Source organism: Moschus berezovskii, chromosome 14, assembly GCF_049115385.1.
Source record: "Moschus berezovskii isolate FMDL1 chromosome 14, NW_MosBer_1.0, whole genome shotgun sequence".
In the NCBI taxonomy this organism is placed as follows: Eukaryota; Metazoa; Chordata; class Mammalia; order Artiodactyla; family Moschidae; genus Moschus; species Moschus berezovskii.
The window spans coordinates 35422331-35436316 of NC_142473.1; the positions used below are offsets into that span (position 1 = coordinate 35422331).

The 13986-nt window shown below is 49.8% G+C and overlaps 1 protein-coding gene across 7 annotated transcripts in view; it reads left to right on the forward strand.

The window, feature by feature from the left end:
- Positions 1-9918: 9918 nt before the first annotated feature.
- GRIK4 (glutamate ionotropic receptor kainate type subunit 4) overlaps positions 9919-13986 on the forward strand; it is a 392975-nt gene continuing 388907 nt past the window's right edge. For all 7 annotated transcript variants that reach the window (XM_088843015.1, XM_088843018.1, XM_088843016.1 and 4 more), the window contains exon 1: positions 9919-10011. The gene's annotated coding sequence lies outside the window, so the exon portion shown is untranslated. The remainder of the gene's footprint in view (positions 10012-13986) is intronic.

Genomic DNA, 13986 nt, shown 5'->3' on the forward strand with positions numbered 1-13986 from the left:
AGTGTCCGACTGTGTGTCCCCATAGATGGCAGCCCACCAGGCTCCCCCGTCCCTGGGATTCTCCAGGCAAGAACAATGGAGTGGGTTGCCATTTCCTTTTCCAATGCATGAAAGGAAAAAGTGAAAGTGAAGTCTCTCAGTTGTGACTGACTCTTAGTGACCCCACGGACTGCAGCCTACCAGGCTCCTCCGTCCATGTGATTTTCCAGGCAAGAGCGGGTTACCATTGCCTTCTCCAGTTAATTGGATATACCCCAATACAAAATGTTTTTGGTGTGAAAAATTAAAAAGATAGCAAACTATTGCCTAACCGTCAGAGGGGAAGGTATAGATGGTGTTCAGGGCCCTGAGTGCGACAGGTTTCCAGGGAGAAGCATGTGAGGAGCTGTGAGCTGGAGAGGAAGGCATGCAGTTCTCCCCTGGGGGGTGGGGAGAGGATGGGCAGCAAGAAAGACTTCGTAGAAGGAGGGATCCTTGTGTTTAGTTTTTGGCTAAGAGTAAGTGTGCAGAAGGCAGAAGGCAGGCAAGGACATCCTGGGATGTTCCTTGGAGAAGCTGGGAGCTCCTCAGTGTGGTTGGGACCGTAGAGTTTGGGGAGGAGCTTGATAGGCTTGAATGTACACAGGAGGTGAGGTTGGACCATGGAGGCCCTTTGAAGCCATGAGGATAAAGGGATTTGGTTGTATCTCAGAGACTGTGCAGGTCCACTAAAGCGTTTTATTGGAGGGGATGCCGTGACTAGATGTGTAATTGGGGATGGTTTGGAGCAGGACAAGAGGAGGGTCAGGGAAGCCCATCAGTCGGCTGGTTCTGTAACCCAGGGAAGAATGAGGAGGGCTGGATCCAGGTGGAGAGGAAGAGGACACAGCTCAGGAGGCATTTAGGACCTGAACTTAATGGTGTAACTGATACAGAGTTAGTGGGCGCTTAGGCTGGGTTCCCCTCAATGTAGGCTTTGAGAACAGTATTTATATTGTAAGAGGTTTGTTTGGGGCATGATCATAGAAAACACCAGGGGCAAAGTGAGACCGGGAAGGAAAGGAAGCTGGTGCAAGGAGCTTAAAGGACAGGTGAGTGCTGTGGACACGTGGAGCTCAGTCCTGCTGGGGGCTTGCAGAGACAGTAGGGCGTCCCTCCTGATGTGCCAGGGAGTTGGGGTATAATCATCCAAATGTCATGTGTCATTGGCTAAGGGTTGCCTCCATGCCTAATGACCCAGTACTGGTCTGCAGGAGAAAGCCATCAGCCCAAAGTCATAGGTGCCTGCCATACAGGGATGATGCTTGTCAAGGGGATTCAGGCAGGGCACAGTTAGCATCTATACTGTTGGTACAAGAGAGGGGAAAGTCAAGGATGACAACTGGTTAGGCGGTGATGCCATTCAGAAAGAGAATGTGGGAGGAGCGGTCATCAGGGGGAGAAAGAGAGATGACTAATTCTACTTTGGACATATTGAGTTGGGGGTGCCACAGAGAAACATCCAACAGACAACTGAATGATGGGATCTAAAATTCAGGAGAGAGGAGTGGGCTCCAGACACAGAATCTGGCTCCATTTGGGTAGAGATGGAGTCTAAGTCACACACTAAGATTAAGTCACTTGAAGTCAATTAATCTGAGCACATGGAGCCTAAGCCATCAGCTCAGATTAAGTCACGCAGGCTGGGGCTAAGAGGGACTTCCCTAGTGGCTCAGATGTTAAAGAATCTGCCTGCAATGCAGGAGACCTGGGTTCTATCCCTGGGTCGGGAAGATCCTCTGGAGAAGGGAATGGCAACCCACTCCCGTATTCTTGCCTGGAAAATCCCATGGAAAGAGGAGCCTGGCAGGCTACAGTCCGTGGGGTCACAAAGAGTCAGACACGGCTGAGTGACTAACACACAGACACACACATAAGGGTTGAGAAGAACAGATGAATTTATGGAGCAAATTAAGAAAGAAAGCTCAGAAGTGAAGCGAGGAGTAACCAGAGGTAGAAGAACAGACAAAAGCAATTGAGACCACAGAATCCCAGGGAGGAAGACATTGGAGATGACAGATGTGCCAAGAGGTTCAGGAAGGTGAGGATGGAACAGCGTTGGGTGGATAATGAGGAGGTTGTGGGTATTTGAAGAGCGTTTTCAGTTGAGTGGTGGGAACAGAAGCTACAGAGCAGAGGCAGCTGTATTAGGTTTATGTGCAAGAAAGAGTCAGGCTCAACGTGGCATTTAGGAGTGTATTCTGGAACTGGTATGCAAGATTGGAGAGAGGAGAGACTGTGAAGGAGCTGCTGGGAGGGTCCTGGTCTGGGATATAGCAGTGGGCATAGAAAGGAAGGGACAGATGGGCTGCGGCAGCCTGCAAAAAAGGCTTGATAAAGCTCAGAATCGCTAGGCTTGGGGACACATCTGCAGTGGCTCTCAGGGCCAGCCTTCCGGTCACACTCCGCCAGGAGTCTGCAGAGTCAACTGTGTCAAGAGTGTGTCTGTGTTCCAGGGCTGGGTGCTGTCGTAATTGATGTACGTGGTCTCTGCCATCTCCCTTCTGAGAGGGTGACCTTGGCCACGCTCCTGACCCTTCTGAGACTTCTTTCTGTGTGTAGAGGCAGAGGTGATGGCCACCACGCCCGCGTCCTGAGTTGTGAGGCTCCAACAGCTGGTGGTCTCGGAGCCTTGCGTAGGGTGTGCCGACCTGTCTGGGTTTTTCACTATGCTCAGAACCACCATCAGGGCTTGTGTCTTTGGTGGGCCCGGGACGGTGCCCCCTGGAGCTGGCCTCGCTTCTCTGCTCGCTGGACTTTGAGGCCCCAGCTCACTCTTCCGGAAGCGCCAGTGTGCGCTGACCTTGACTGCTCCCCCTCAAGGTGGACAGGACTGGCTGGATTGCAGCCTGTGGACAGAAAAGTGACCGGCCAGCAGGAGCCTTTTTTCCCCTTTCTCTTCTTCGATTCAGGACTGGTCTGTAGCCCACTGGCTTCAGGGAGGTGACTGAATCTGCTTTGCTGAATTATAATAGCAAATTGATTTTATAGCCGCCAGTGTCTGTAACACATTCCAAGTCAACTTGGGATAGCACCGTTGTGGGGTAATGGCATTTTAATTGTGTGTGTATCTAGTCTGGCTAAATGTTGGAGGCCTGGGGCAGAGACTCAACACCAGTGCTCCCCGGTCCCTCTCCCCGCCTTACGTCTGGCCTGCTGGACCCCTATCAGAGATGTTACACCCGGAGCCCAGCCCTCTCCTGCCTCAGGAATCGGGGAAGCTGAGCAGTTGGGGGTGAAGTTGAAGATGACTCTGGGCTTTCATCTGTTTCAGATTTTCCTCCCTTTTTAGCATGCGCTCTGTGCCCCCTCTCTCTGCTGCTTCTTTCTCACCCTCCTTGAATCTTTCCTGATCAATGTTTTGTCAGCTTTGCCTGCTACCATTCTTTCCTCCTCTGCGGCCAGTTTTTCTCTCACCCTTTCCTCTGTTCTCTCTACTCATGTGCTGTGTGATCTTCGGCAAGTCGCGTTCCCTCTCTGAGCCACAGATCTCTCATTTATAAGATGAGGTGGATAGACTAATTGGTCTCGATGATCCTTTGGTGCTAATGTGATTCCTCCTTGAGTCCTGCCCTCTCCCCTCCCACCTGCCTTCTCTTTTGTTTTCTCTCCTTCATTTCTCGGCTTCAATTACTTTTTTATGGCCAGCCTGCATGTGGGCCAGACAGCGGTGATGAAGGCAGGGAGCAGGAATTTCCCCTCTCCACCATAAGGCTGGAGGCCTGAATTGCCTTTTATGATCCCTGAGCCGTCCAGAGGAGATGGATTTAGTGAGGAGCTGACTTGCTCCCCTCCCCCAGAACAGCCAAGTAATTGAAGAAAACATGAATGTTAATGATGCATTTAGCATTTGGAAGTTAGAGGGGTGATTAATATGTTGTAAGTTGTATATTAACACCTTTGCGGTGGCGTAATGAAGACAAAATATACACTTGTAGATGAGATTGTTTATTCTTGTGTTCAGACTCCTGGTTCCTGGCCCCTGAAGCCTCAGAAAACGTGGGGTTGCTGTGTGTGTGGCCGGTGGGGCTGGCGAAGGGACCGCTTTCTGGCATTGAGGTTCCGGTCCACGATCTTTGTCACCTGAGCAGAGGACAGGAGCATGGCAGCCAGGGGACTTGGGATCAGCAGGGGACAGGATGGAGGGCACCGTCATTTGGGAGCAGCACCCCCAGAAGACAGGGTGGCATGTTCTTCTTGGCTTGGGGAGCTGACTCTTAAGTTTTTGAGAGAGCTTTAGGAGAGGGTGGCTCTCTGCAAATGGCACCCACTTCGAGGAGGTGAAGTGCAAGATGGATGAGGGAGAGAGGAGCCCCCTGCAGCGTCTCAGGCTTCAGGAGCTCAGGGATTAGCACCCCTGCTCTGGGGAAGTCTGCGCTGCCGGACTGGGCATCCTTGCTAAGTCACAGGCCGGGTCCAAGGGAAGCGTGTGGATGGGAAACTCTTACTTGTCTCTTGTTCCCCACTGATGCCCCATCAGCCCTTTTAGAACCAGAATCTGAGGCTGTGGGGAGTCTTGAACGAATCTTTAGGCCACACGTTATAATTTCCAATCGGAAGTGAGAAGGAGAGACTTTGTTTTGGGCTCACAGCTTAAGGCAGAACCAGAGGGACTGGCTCTCCATGGTTGCTTCTCAGGGGTTCGGGACTAAGTGTTAGGACTGAGAGCCGCAGTTCACTCCTTTGACCACGTGGACCTGTGGGTAGTTCAGTGGTCCAAGAAGCCAAGGACAAAGACAGTGACACACTCAACCCTGTAGTTCTGAAGTCTGGAACAATGAGTAGAAGACAGACAGATTCACACCCCAGCCCTGGCACTTGTGGGCTGTGTGGCCATGAGAAAGTTGTTTCATCTCCCTGGGCCTCAGTCAACATGCTTATCACACAGAAGTGATAATACTGAATATACTAAACACACATTCTCAAAAATTATTTGAGTCAGTGTGTGTGCGTGTGCGCACACACATATATGTATATATGAGCGAGAAATACCAACCACAGCTTCTGGCACAAAGCAAGACAGGTGCTCCGGAGATGGTGATGTGTGGTAATTTTCGTTACTGTCACTGTCATCATTGGCTCTCCTGGCTGCATCCTGTGTGTGCACCCACCTCCTGCTTGTCCTTCAGGATTCAGCTTAGTCACCTCATCTGGGCATATTGCCTCACCACCCACCACCCCAGTCTGGATACCACACCCTCCAGTGTGTGGTAAGAGCTCTTCTCCATCTCTGTTGTCCGTAGAATTTGTATGTCTTTCTCCTCCATCTGCCGCTAAGCTCAGTGAGCAGGGATTGTGTCTCATTCTCCCTGGATCCTCAGCACCAGCCTTTAGTGACTGTTCATTGAATGAGTGAATGACCTGACTCCAGGCCTGGAAAGCACAGCATGGAATGAAGCCAGTGGATGTGAACATAGCTGCTCATTTTCCAAGGTTAATCATATATGCTTCCGTGCTGTGCAGATAACACTGCGCTTTGGGGTTTAGAGCATTTCTCCCACCCCTACAAGTGATGGAGAGCCTGTGACACAGCTTATCTCCTTACGTGGCCAATTGCAACTCAAGTCCTGCCGAGTCCATCTTTTCTGGATACTTGGTTCATTCTTCTTGCGACGTGCTTGTCATTTTACCTTGTCCTGTGGTCACTTGCTTCCATAACCTGCTTCCACCAAGCTCTCTGGGGATTCAGCCCATTGCTGTTGTTCAGTCACTCAGTCGTGTCCAACTCTTTGCCACTCCATGAACTGCAGCACCAGGCTTCCCTGTGCTTTACCATCTCCTGGAGCTTGCTCAAACTCGCGATGCCATCAAACCGTCTTGTCCTCTGTCATCCCCTTCTCCTCCTGCCTTCAGTATTTCTCAGCATCAGGGTCTTTTCCAACGAGTCAGTTCTTCCCATCAGGTGGCCAAAGTATTGGAGCTTCAGCTTCAGCATCAGTCCTTCTAGTGAATATTCAGGGTTGATTTCCTTTAGAATTGACTGGTTTGATCTCTTTGCAGTCCAAGGGACTCTCAAGAGTCTTCTCCAGCACCATAGTTCAAAAGCATCAATACTTCTGTGCTCAGCCTTCTTTATGGTCCAAATCTCACATCCATACATGACTACTGGAAAAACCATAGCTTTGACTATATGGACCTTGTAGGCAAGGTAATGTTTCTACTTTTTTTAATACGCTGTCTAGATTTGTCATAACTCTTCTTCCAAGGAGCAAGCGTCTTTTCATGGCTGCAGTCACCATCTGCAGTGGTTTTGGAGCCCAAGAAAGAAAATCTCTCATTGTTTCTATTGTTTCCCATCTATTTTCCGTGAAGTGGCAGGACCAGATGCCATGATCTTAGTTTTTTGAATGTTGAGTTTTAAGCCAGTTTTGTTTTATACTCTCCTTTTCACCTTCATCAAGAGGTTCTTTAGTTCCTCTTCACTTCCTGCCATAAGGGTGGTGTCATCTGCATATCTGAGGTTATTGATATTTCTCCTGGCAATCTTGATTCCAGCTTGTGCTTCATCCAGCCTGGCATTTCTCATGATGTACTCTGCATATGAGATAAATAAGCAAGGTGACAATATACAGCCTTGATGTACTCCTTTCCCAATTTTGAGCCAGTCTGTTGTTCCATGTCCAGTTCTAACTGTTGCTTCTTGACCTGCATACAGGTTTCATAGGAGGCAGGTAAGGTGGTCTGGTATTCCCATCTCTTTAAGAATTTTCCATAGTTTGCTGTGATCCACACAGTTAAAGACTTTAGTGTAGTCAATGAAGCAGAAGTAGATGTTTTTCTGGAATTCTCTCCTTTTTCTATGATCCAGCAGATGTTGGCAATTTATCTCTGGTTCCTCTGCCTTTTCTAAAACCAGCTTGTACATCTGGAAGTTCTCGGTTCACGTACTGTTGAAGCCTAGCTTGGAGAATTTTGAGCATTACTTTGCTAGCATGTGAAACGAGTGCAATTGTGCAGTAGTTTGAGCATTCTTTGGCATTGCCTTTCTTTGGGATTGGAATGTAAACTAACCTTTTCCAGTCCTGTGACCACTCTTGACTTCCTACTTTTGCATTCCAGTCCGCTATGATGAAAAGGATACCTTTTTTGGTGTTAGTTCTAGAAGGTCTTGTAGGTCTTCATAGAATTGTACAACTTCAGCTTCTTCGGCATTAGTGGTTGGGGCATAGACTCGGATTACTGTGGTATTGAATGGTTTGCCTTGGAAACAAACGGAGATCATTCTGTCATTTTTGTGATTGCACCCAAATACTGCATTTTGGACTCTTTTGTTGAGTATGAGGGCTATTCCAGTCTTTCTAAGGGATTCCTGCCCACAGTGGTAGATATAATCGTCATCTGAATTAAATTCGCCCGTTCTGGTCCATGTTAGTTCACTGATTCCTGAAATGTCAATGATCACCCTGTGCTCTCCCCATGGCTGTCTGTATTGGACACCTGTTGCCACTGTGAACTACCAGGGTGTCCACTTGTATAGACTCTACTTCTAGTGGGGTATGCATGGTGTATCAGTGAATGAGTGCATGCATGATTTCTTACTCTAGTTCTAGAGTAGGAGCCTAGTCAGCTGTTGCCTCATTATGTGGTATGCCAGTTTTTCTACTTATCCAGAGTTCTTAGTTCCCAGAAACTGAGGATCTTTTTTTTTTTGTTGTTAATTAATTAATTTATTTGCTGTGTCACATGGCATATAGAATCTTAGTTTCCCAACCAGGGATTGAAGCTGTGCCCCCTGCATTGAAGGCTTGGAGTCAACCACTGGGCCGCCGGGGAAGTTCCACAAGGATCTTATTAAATACTTCTGTGTTCTTATAGTACTGAATACATCTGTTTTAATGGCTAATTAATTACTGATTGATTTCCTCAAATTTTCTATCCTATTAAGACTTTTGAAGCAAAAATAAAAAAGCCTTATTAGCCTTGTTAAGGAGTGACAATATCTGAAAGAATTGACCAAGCTTGCGTCCCAATGATGAAACATATGGCATGTGGGATTCCACATGATGGGTGGAAATCCTGAGAGTTTTTCTAATCATTTCCTCACAGGCACTAATTACTTTAATGAAAGCAAAAGATCCCAGTTAAAGAGAATTATTAGACTTGGACAATAGAAGTTGTCAATGTAGCCCTCATTAAAACCTTAGTTAATTGAGTTGCCTTGTGCTGGGTGGTCACTGGCTTTGGGCTTTCCCAGTGATATCTGTGGAAAGAAGGCAGGACGTCCCTGACGGCCCAGTGGCTGAGAATCTGTGTACCAGTGCAAGGGACACAGGTTCTATCCCTGATCTGGGAAGATCCCACACGCTGCGGGGCAACTAAACCCATAAGCCGCAACTGTTAAGGCCACATACCAAAGCTAATGAAGCCTGTGCTCCCCAATAAGAGAAGCCACCACAATGAGAAACTTGTCCATTGCTATGAAGAGTCGCCCCTGCTGACCACAACTAGAGAAACCCTGCGTAAAAAGTCTCAACACAGCAAAAATAAAATAAACTTAAAAAAATTAAAAAACATCGAATCATTGGGAAAGAAAAAGGATGGCAGAGGGTCTCTGCTCATTCTGGGCCAGGCTGAGGCCACGCTAGCTCTGAGCTTTCCCCACCCTGCATGTGGAGTTCTGAGCTAGGAGCCCTGAAGGGGGGTGGTGGGGGGAACTCAGGGGAAAGAGAATTGACGGCCCACACCTTGCAGTCTGGGGAGGGGAGAGGAGTTATGAGCTCATGATGTGAACTTGAGTGCTTGTGGGAGAAAAAAACATTTCAAACCAGCTACCAACCTAATCAGTAGAGCTCTGTGTGTGAGTGATAGGGGTGCGAGGATAAACAGTCATTCGCGGCCTGAAGGGCTGGTCTCTGCATGTCATCTTGGAGTATGACAATGATGAGAATGACTAACACCAGCATATAGGAGTGACTCAGGGAGCCTGGGTTCTAAGGGAGTTGCTGAAACCCAAGTTTATAGGCAAGCTCAGCCGCTTACTAGCTGACTGACCTCTGGCAAGTTACTTACACCCTCTGCTTCTCTGTCTCTTTCGTGAGGTATCATAATAAATGACTCCTCTGTCTTTTGCTCAAGGTGACATGTTCTCCACCTGGGACTAGAACCTAGGTCTTATCAGTTCATGGCCTGTGCTTTGTACACACTACAGTGGAGGGAACGGGGACTGTGTATGTTTAATTAGCTGGTGTTGGAAAGAGCTTTTAGATACAAAGCTCTCGATAAGTGGTAATCCTCTTAAATCTGTGTAGGGCTGATGTGTGAATGGAATATACAAGGCAAACAGCGTTGGGGGAATTGACAAGGAGGGCAGGGCAGCCCAGACAGAGAGACAGAGAAAGAGAGAAAGTGAGTGAATGAGTGCTGAGCGTGTGCACACAAGTTTGTGTGTGTGTCTGGGGATGCACATGCATTGTTTTTGCTCACGTTGAGGGTGCCTCAGAGTGATGGGTAGGGATTAAAATATCAGATGGGACCAACAGGAGACCTCCATGTCTTTGCATCCCAGGAGTTCTGGGATTCTCTCCTTGGTTGGAAGCTGGCCCCGGGTTCTGGGGAAGAGAAGCATGGAAGTTCTGAATGCACATCTGTGTGGCCCAGGGGAGGTGTTGAAGAAGAACCTGGTGCAGAGTGAGCTCTCTGCATGCAGCCCTGCTCACTCAATGTCTCAGGATGTTTACAACATTTGAAAATTGGCCTGATGATTCTTTCTGGCGAAGTTGCCAGTCCTGCTGTAGCCTGGGATTGGGGGATCTGTGAACCAGGGGCACTCTGTCCTGCTCTGACTTGGTGGTGGACAGTCTGTTTTCTCCTAGGGGCTGGGTTTCGGTGTTCAGTTATCAGTCAGTGCATTCTCTCCTCTGTTCCCTCCTCCTCCCCAGAAGGAGGCTCCGCCCCCATCCCCACTAGCTTCCTTCTTTCTCCTTCCACCTTTCCTCTGCTGGTGGTGAGGGCACGCTGCTTTTGGCCAGCCAGAAGCCGAGCTGGGTTGAAGATGTAAGTGCCTGGAGTTACTTGCAGAGGGTGGGGTCGGGGGGTGGGATGGGGTGATCCCAGGAAACAATCATTTGCTTGAGAAGCAAGACAACCAAGGGGAAGAAGATAATAAAGCAGGTTGTAGGTTATCACTGTGGGCAACCACCGCCTAGCCCCACTAGGGACGGTGGGAGAGCGTTCAGGGCATCCGAGAGCAAGGTATCCTGTTGGCTGCTGACAGGAGATTGTGACACTTGGGGCCTGCGTTTGTACCTGGGCTGCATGGGTTCTGGGGACCAGAAAGTTCTCAGGTGAGCTGCAGGTGCCTGAGGCTGGAAGCCCTAGAGTTGGGGAGCATGAGCGGAGGTGAACAGGGCCCCATGGCTCCTCCTGGCTACCCCAAACCACCCTGGAGACCAGACCCATACTCAGCTGCTGGGTACAGGCAGCTCCTTGGGCCATAACCCGCTCACATGGAGATGCCAGCTGCCCTCCGGGGTTAGGAGCATTTCTGCAATTTTTTTATTTCCTGAAGAGCCTGAGGGTGACCTGATTTATGAGAACTACAAACAAATGGAGAGTTTCCAGGATGCTAGGCACTGTGCTTTTCCTGCACACCTCACTTTGCTTCTCTCTCTGTAGCCCATGAAATAGGATAATTTCTTTTTGAAATTTTGGCTGTGCAGGCTCTTTGTTGTGGCTCGGGGGCTTTCTCTATTTGCAGTGTGCCAGCTTAGGTGCTCTGTAGCATGTGAGGCCTTAGCTCCCCGACCCCGGGATCAAACTCATGTCCCCTGCATTGGAAGATGGATTCATAACCACTTGGACCACCAGGGAAGTCCCTTTAAAAAAAATAAGATAGAAATGGAAATTGTTTTCTAGTTGGGGCAACTGAGGCAAAGAGTGGTAAGTGGTTCACTCGAGTTCACACAGTTGGTGGTGGAAGAAATGGCAATTCATTCTAGTTTTCTTGCCTGGAAAATTCCATGGACAGAGGAGCCTGGTGGGCTCCAGTTCATGGGGTCAGCGTCAGGCACGACTGAGCACACACGCACACACACAGCTGGTAGGAGGCAGGTTTATAACTCTGACCAGGGGCCTTCACTCTGCCCTGTGCCAGCTCTTCTGCCTCATCTCAGGATCCGCAATGCCTTCTGATGCCAATTGGCATGTCCCAAAGTGCTGGCAGGGTGGGTGGGCTACTCCCATGGGCCTCCTGTGTATAAGGATACCCGAATGAGATCGACTCTAAGTGTGTGTTAATAACTCCCCTGAATTGTGGATTGATAAGGACCTGGGTCTGGGGGGACGGGAATTGCCTTTAAATCAGGTTCTGAAGAACATCCCAGCCTCTAGCCCTTTGATAAATTTGTCTCTGCCTGGCAGGGCCTGGCAACTGCTGGTGGCCCAGCTCCCGCCTCATTACCAGGAAGCCCAGCTCTGCCAGTGCCTCCTTGTCACTTTCTTTGTCCCAGGGAGCCCCTGGAGACCTTTAGGAACACGTTCAACCTGTTGGGCCTGGCTGGCACTCTCCCTGCCCGCAGGGCCTGAAACAATGACTTTGCTGTTGGGCTTCATGATCGTCACTTGTGGGCAGGGAACCCCAGGGACCTGTTTAGCTGGGCGCTCACTTCCATTTTAATCACGTGGCCAAAGAGCCCTGGAGTAGGAATAGGGGATCTTGATTTAAGTTCCACTAACGGAGAAGGCAATGGCACCCCACTCCAGTACTCTTGCCTGGAAAATCCCATGGATGGAGGAGCCTGGTAGGCTGCAATCCGTGGGGTCACTAAGAGTCGGACACGACTGAGCGACTTCATTTTCACTTTTCACTTTCATGCATTGGAGAAGGAAATGGCAAACCACTCCAGTGTTCTTGCCTGGAGAATCCCAGGGATGGGGGAGCCTGGTGGGCTTCCGTCTACGGGGTCTCACAGAGTCGGACACGACTGAAGCGACTTAGCAGCAGCAGCAATTATTGTGCATTCTTGTACTTCTTTTTTCTGGGCCTTAGTTTCCTCATGTGCTGAGGATGGAACCTAGTGTCCCTTCCATTCCCAAAGTGCCAGGAGTCAGAGAGAGGGAGGAGGTCATTGGGTTACAGAGAGGGCAGAGGGTTAACAGCTGATTTCAGACACTGGTCTCCCTAGGGTCCCAGCTGTCTGCCAGCTGACAGTTCAAGCACCCAGGACCCTGAGAACAGTCCCAGAGACCTTGGACTCTGCCTGCCCCAGGAGCTTGAAAGCATGGCTGGCCTTGGGTCTCTGTGGGAACAAGGGGCAGAGGGAAGAACAGGGAGATGGTGCGTGGTGGGTGGGGGAGGGAGCCACGGACACAGCCAGAGTTGAGCGGCTGGAGTCTGGCCCAGCCCCAGGCGCAGAGGGGCTGCTGGAATGGGCCAGGCCATGATGGATTGTTCCTGATGGGCTTCTGGGCCGATAAATCCTGGCACTAAGGGATCCCTGGGAGTGGCAAAGCTGGAATTCAGTTGTAAAGACAGCAATGGAGAACAGAGCTTCCATAAGGGGGTCTTGAGGAAGAGCCTGCTGGATCGTTCTTTCAAATTGGCTGTGACAGAGCTGTCCCCCAAGGAGCCTTGCTTAGCTCCGTCTCTCACCAGATGGAAGCTAGCTGCTTTGGTCCAGAGGATTTGGCCCTGTTTCTGCCAACAGAGTGGATGAATTAGGAGGGCGGCCGCACACTGCCTCAGTCCATAGTCTCTCTTCCCAAAGAAGAAAGCAACATCATCGAGCACTGCTCTGTGCCAGGCTCTGTGCTCCACTCCAGGGTGTTCACAGATGGATCAGGCAGAGACCCTTCCCTCCAGGGGCTTAGGTCCTAGGGGCAGAGGCAGGCCACTGTCAGACATTCCCGGCATCTGTGGAAGATGAATGCAGAAGAAGAGGGTGTGCCACAGATGGGAGATGGTTGGAAATTCCCCAGAGGATTTACTGGGGAAGACTGAGAGTGAGGGGGCGGGGGTGGGTGGATTTCTTTCCAGGGAAACTTCACAAGCAGAGGCATCGTGGCAGGATTGTGTCCCTGCCCTGCATGGATGGGCTGGGGGGATTCGGGCTGGGGGGATTCAGTCTGGATCCGTAACAAGCACCTGGGAATGGTGGGCAGCTCTGGTCCCTATGCAGGAAGGGAGGCTGAGCCTTGAGTGAGCAGCAGAGTGATTGGAGATGGGCATGCACAAGGCACCAAGCCCCCCAAGGACACTCAGGTAATCAAAGGCCAGCATGGGAACCCAAGTCAGACCTTGAGAAGGCAGTTTTCAGACATATGAATGGTGTGCTCAGCTTTTACAAGGTTCCCGTCTGCATCAGGCCTTGAACCACTGTGTTTTCCGTGCATTGAACAAGCCTGCGACTCACTATACTTACCTGTCCAAGTGAAACCAGGACCCCCTCTACATCAGGCAGTTTCACTGGGCTTTTGCTCCGGGTTCCTTGGCCTCTGCGTGATCTGGCTGAGTGGGTCCAGGAGCGGTAGTGGTTAAGTGTGGCTGGAGCAGTAAGTTCACTTAGGACTCAGATCCTCACTGAGAACCTTCTCTGAGCCCTGTGGATGTTGGCAAAATGTTACGTATGTGTAGACATGTGTGTTTCTCTGGGAAAGAGTCTGAAATGTTCTTTTTTAGGAAAAATTTTTTCCTTTTTTTAAAAATAATTTTTGTTGGAGTATAGTTGTTTTAAAATGTTGCATTAGTTTCTACTGTACAGCAAAATGAATCAACTGTACATATATATAGGTGTATTCCCTCCCTTTTGGATTTCCTTCCCATTTGCTGCTGTTGCTAAGTCGCTTCAGTCGTGTCTGATTCTGTGCGACCCCATAGACGGCAGCCCACCAGGCTCCCTCGTCCCTGGGATTCTCCAGGCAAGAACACTGGAGTGGGTTGCCATTTCCTTCTCCAATGCATGAAAGTGAAAAGTGAAGTGAAGTCGCTCAGTCGTGTCCAACTCTTAGCGACCCCATGGACCGCAGCCTACC